Below are 5,287 nucleotides of genomic sequence, written 5' to 3'. Positions count from 1 at the left end.
AGCTGTAATGACTGCAGTGCACAGGGAGCGAGGTTAGTAGCGCCATCCAGTGGTGGGGTGAGTTAGTGCAAGTCTACCAACAGAGTTCTTAATTACTACAGAATATTATCATTAGCAACGACACAAATCATTGAATTTTTTTGCGTTGGTATTAAATATAATAAATTGCATTTAAATAAAAAATTCAAACGAACAAAAGTCGCATTGGCTATATTTACATGAACAAAATTGTGTCAATCCGACTGAATTTAATACGATTGAAGGTTACGACAATACAGTTTACATGCACCCCAAACATTGCAATCTGATTTAAATGTTCGTTGACGTGTACATTATATATAATCCGAACCGAAAATCTGCGCAAGCGTGCAGGCAGGGTTGCCAGATTCGCGTATCAAAAGCATCCGAATGGACGTTCAAAACTAGCCCAAAAGCACCTCAATGACTATTCACAGCCCAAATACTGGTAACTAAGCAACGAAATAATTTAATCTTTAACCCACAGAAAAAAACAATTGGTGGAAACCGTTTAAACAGTAGCCCAAATCTAAACTCGAAAAAAGCAGAGGACTTGGCAACGCTACAATGCGGACAGCTTCTCTCATCGAGTTCTTAAAAAGTTTTCAGATATAGGTAATAAAAACACACTTTTCAAAAGGCACAACGCTATCATATTACTTTAAGTAGCCGAATGTTTTAAAAGTATACTTTACGCGGCAGAATTTAGTACATCGCGTGTACAGCGCGTGACCACGTTACCTTAAAATGCGTGATGATATTGCGTGTTTGCGTGAACTTGAACACAAATGTATTTTTGCATCCGATTTAGAAAATACAACGATTCACGCGTTTACATGCGTACTTTTCTCCTGCTGATCGGATGATAGATCGGAGTACACCACCCCCTTCAATACGATCCAAATTTGCATCCGATCGTCCTCAATCGTATTGATTAAGCTGTATACATGTTTCCTTTCTTAATACGATTGAGCCATTAATACGATTACAAACTGATTATTTGGTTGCATGTAAACGTACAATTCAATAGAATGTTATTTTATGTATAACGTTATAGCTATTTACACAATTGAATATTCCAAAGCAGCTTTACATTAATAAAAACAAGAGAAAACACAGACAAATCAGAAGACAACAAAAGTAGCAAAATACAGTGGCTAAGAGTAACCTAAACCGTACTGGAAATAGTATGCGACATCCTTGTTAGTATAGTGGACAGTAATGTGCACAAATGTTATACCCATGTTTTATATAGTGAAATACTGCAAAATGTTAATATGAAATCCAATCATAGCATTCAAACTATTTCTTTCTTTCATCTTGAAAACCACTAGTAGTCGCCTTACTAGTGGTAAATACTAACGTAGTATGCAACTTCCTTGTTAGTATAGTCGACAGTAATACTCATTTTGTTATATATAACGTTAGTGGAATACTGCAAAATGTTAATATAAAATCCAATCATAGCATTCAAACTATTTCTTTCTTTCATCCTGAAAACCACTAGTAGTCACCTTAATAGTGGTAATGCCTAGTTTGCAACTTCCTCGTTAGTATAGTGGACAGTATCTCCGCCTGTCACGCGGAAGACCGGGGTTCGATTCCCCGACGGGGAGACGTTTTTTACACTATTAGTTTTGTGACACACACTTTACCCCCAGTTGAAGGCGGTAACGTTAACTAAAAAAGAAAATGTGCATAAATGTATATATGTATTATACCCATTTTTAATATAGTGGAATACTGCAATAGGTTAATATAAAATCAAATCATAGCAGTCAAACAATTTCTTTCCTTAATCTTGAAAACCACTAGTAGTCACCTTAATAGTGGTAATGCCTAGTATGCAACTTCCTCGTTAGTATAGTGGACAGTATCTCCGCCTGTCACGCGGAAGACCGGGGTTCGATTCCCCGACGGGGAGACTTTTTTTACACTATTAGTTTTGTGACACACACTTTACCCCCAGTTGAAGGCGGTAACGTTAACTAAAAAAGAAAATGTGCATAAATGTATATATGTATTATACCCATTTTTTATATAGTGAAATACTGCAATAGGTTAATATAAAATCCAATCATAGCACGGGGAGACTTTTTTACACAACTAGTTTTGTGACACACACTTTACCCCCAGTTGAGGGCGGTAACTAAAAAGTAAATGTGCACAAATGTTATACCCATTTTTTAATATTGTGGAATACTGCAAAATTTTAATATAAAATCAAATAATAGCATTAAAACAAGTTCTTTCTTCTAATCTTGAAAACTACTAGTTTTCGCCTTACTAATGGTAAATACTAGCATGCAACTCCTCATTAGTATTGTGGATTATCTGTGCCTGTCACGTGGAAGACCAGGGTTCGATTCCCCGATGGGGAGACTTTTTTACACTACTAGTTTTGTGACATACCCACTTTACTGAGGGCGGTAACTAGGGGTGCACCGAAATTTTGGTCGCGAAAATTTCGGCCGAAAATGCCATTATCGGTTTCGGGCCGAAATAAAAAATCCAGCCAAAAATGTCAACCGAAAATGAATGTCAACCGCGCCCCTCCAATCTGTGCGCTAGCGCTTGGGTTTCACTCACGGTGATCAGTCGTCACCCACCCCTCCTCTCCGTGCTCAAGCAGGTTTCACTCACGTTCGAGCCGTTTGCACGCGTCTGCAAAAATTTAGCATGTCTTGATGTGTAAACTTTAGATAGAGTCGCGCTAATGTGTCTCATACTGTAATCCATTAACGTACATTTGGCGAATAAAGCAATGAAACACAACGTAATGTTTTTATGTGGAGCGACTGTTGAGCTGTTTGAGATTCAGCCTCCTTCTCTGTGTGTACACGTGCGTTTAAGTGCCCTTAATAGTGCACATACGAGAGAGACGCGTTTAAAAAAAAACAAGCAAACAATCTTTTTCTAATAAAAACATTTGTTTATGTCTTAAGTGTATGTATAGATTACAATCAGATTAATCTACTTAAGTTTGTGTCATTAATGTTAATCAAACAACCCATGACAAAGAGACAAATAGCTCTAAAAATAATCATATATTTAATTTATTGTGTTATGATTCATTTAATTTGATTTCTGTAATGCTAATATCAGACCTTATTAATGTACAACTTTGTTCTTTTTTATAAATGTTTGCAATTTCTTTATTGTTTATTCGATTTTTCCCGCCCGCTTTTTGCTGATCGGAAACGTAATCTGATCTGTGCCTCAAAAACTGTAATGTGATCCGAACTGTGAGTTTTTTGATCCGTCACACACCCCTAGTTAGTACACAGTGATAGCCATAAATGCAATTGTACTAATAATTGGTATAATAATTTCTTTCGGTGTTTCGCTTTCGGTTTTTCGGCCTTGGTTTGCTTTTTTCGGTTTTCGGTTTCGGCCAAGAATTTTCATTTCGGTGCATCACTAGCGAAATAAATGTACTAAAAAATAAATGTGCACAAATGTTATACCCATTTTTTTATATAGTGGAATACTGCAATAGGTTAATATAATAGCATTCAAACAATTTCTTTCCTTTAATCTTGAAAACGACTAGTAGTTGCCTTACTAGTGGTAAATACTAGTATGCAACTTCCTCGTTAGTAGTGGACAGTATCTACGCCTGTCATGCGGAAGACTGGGGTTCGATTCCCCGACGGGGAGACTTTTTACACTACTAGTTTTGTGACACACACACTTTACCTCCAGTTAAGGGCGGTAAAAGTAAATGTGCACAAATGTTATACACATTTTTTTTATATAGTGGAATACTGCAATAGTTTAATATAAAATCCAATCATAGCATTAAAACAAGTTATTTATTTTAATCTTGAAAATTACTAGTTGTCACCTTACTAATGGTTACTATTATGCAACTTCGTGTGTATAGTGGATTATATCTGCCTGTCACACGGAAGACCGGGGTTCGATTCCCCGACAGGGAGACATTTTTTAATACGAGTTTTGTGACATACCCAGTTGAGACCCTACGCGGTAAAATGTATTTATACCCATCGTTTTACACAAAGCTCATCATAATGGAGCATTCATTTGTGTATTTCATGTATTTTTATAGGATTTTTTATATCCCAAAATATTGTGTGGCTCACATGGCTACTGCTACTGATTTACTTCTCTGAGTGGCAAAACATTCAACACAATGACTGGCTGTTCTAGCGGTGGCCGAGAAAATGTCAGTATAACTGACAACTGGCAAAAATTAAATTTAGTTGCACTTGATAGTGACCCTAGCAACTTGTCAACCCACCTGTGGTCAGTGGATGTTGGCATGATCCATTTACTTCTCCTTTCTGTGTTTCTTGGCAGTCTGTAAAACGATAGATCCGCATTTGACATAATAAACCAAAACATTTGTCATTTTAAAACGAGGTATTTTGTTTCAGAGTTCAGTTTGGTCATTGTCAGACTATTAAACAAACAGAGACCGGACGTTAACTTCCGCCTAGACAACGCAAGTGATCGATTAAACCCCGTAGAAATGTGACTAGCCAGTCAGAAGTGAGAAAAATTTGAAGGCGTGACCCGGTTTTCCGCACTGAAACCTCGGTTCGAATCCCAGTTAGGGTAAATGAAGATGTTATTTATACCTTTTGACACATTCACTTGTTAATATATTAAATTGATCACTTCACTTATAGAACTTTGTGTTGTGTTTGTCTAAAATAACAGTCAAATTGTGAAATAATCATTCTACCACAACACTATGAACACGTTAAGCGCAAAGAATTTGAATGAATGGACTAAATTAAAAATAAAAATATTGTACATACGGAATATCTCAAAATAAATAATCAATCTATGAAATCAAGTGACAGTTTAAAACACCTACGGAACAAAAATTAATGAAAGAATAAAAAAACAGGCTGTTATACCTTCTGTGCGGTGATGCCACCGCTGCAGAGTCTACGTGAGTTTCTATGAACTGAAGACCGGGGTTCGATTCCCCGACGGGACATCTTTTCATGCACTGCTAAATTTGTAACATACCCACTTTACTTCCAGTAGAGGGCGGTAAATGTATGCTTTTTTTAAATTTTGTATGTAGGTCAGAGGTCTTTAACCTTTATCAGGCCAAGGACCCCTTAATGGATATAGACGAGTTGCAGGACCCCCCAGTACATGTAGCAAAATAATACTGTTCTATTTAATACACATTTTAGCTATATAACAAAAAACATGCTAATAAATTATTATTTTTTTAAAAGTGATACGATATGATTGGGTTACATTAATAAAAGACATGACAATCAGA

Source organism: Misgurnus anguillicaudatus, chromosome 19 (genome assembly GCF_027580225.2).
Source record: "Misgurnus anguillicaudatus chromosome 19, ASM2758022v2, whole genome shotgun sequence".
Classification (NCBI taxonomy): domain Eukaryota; kingdom Metazoa; phylum Chordata; class Actinopteri; order Cypriniformes; family Cobitidae; genus Misgurnus; species Misgurnus anguillicaudatus.
This window is presented reverse-complemented; position numbering follows the sequence as displayed.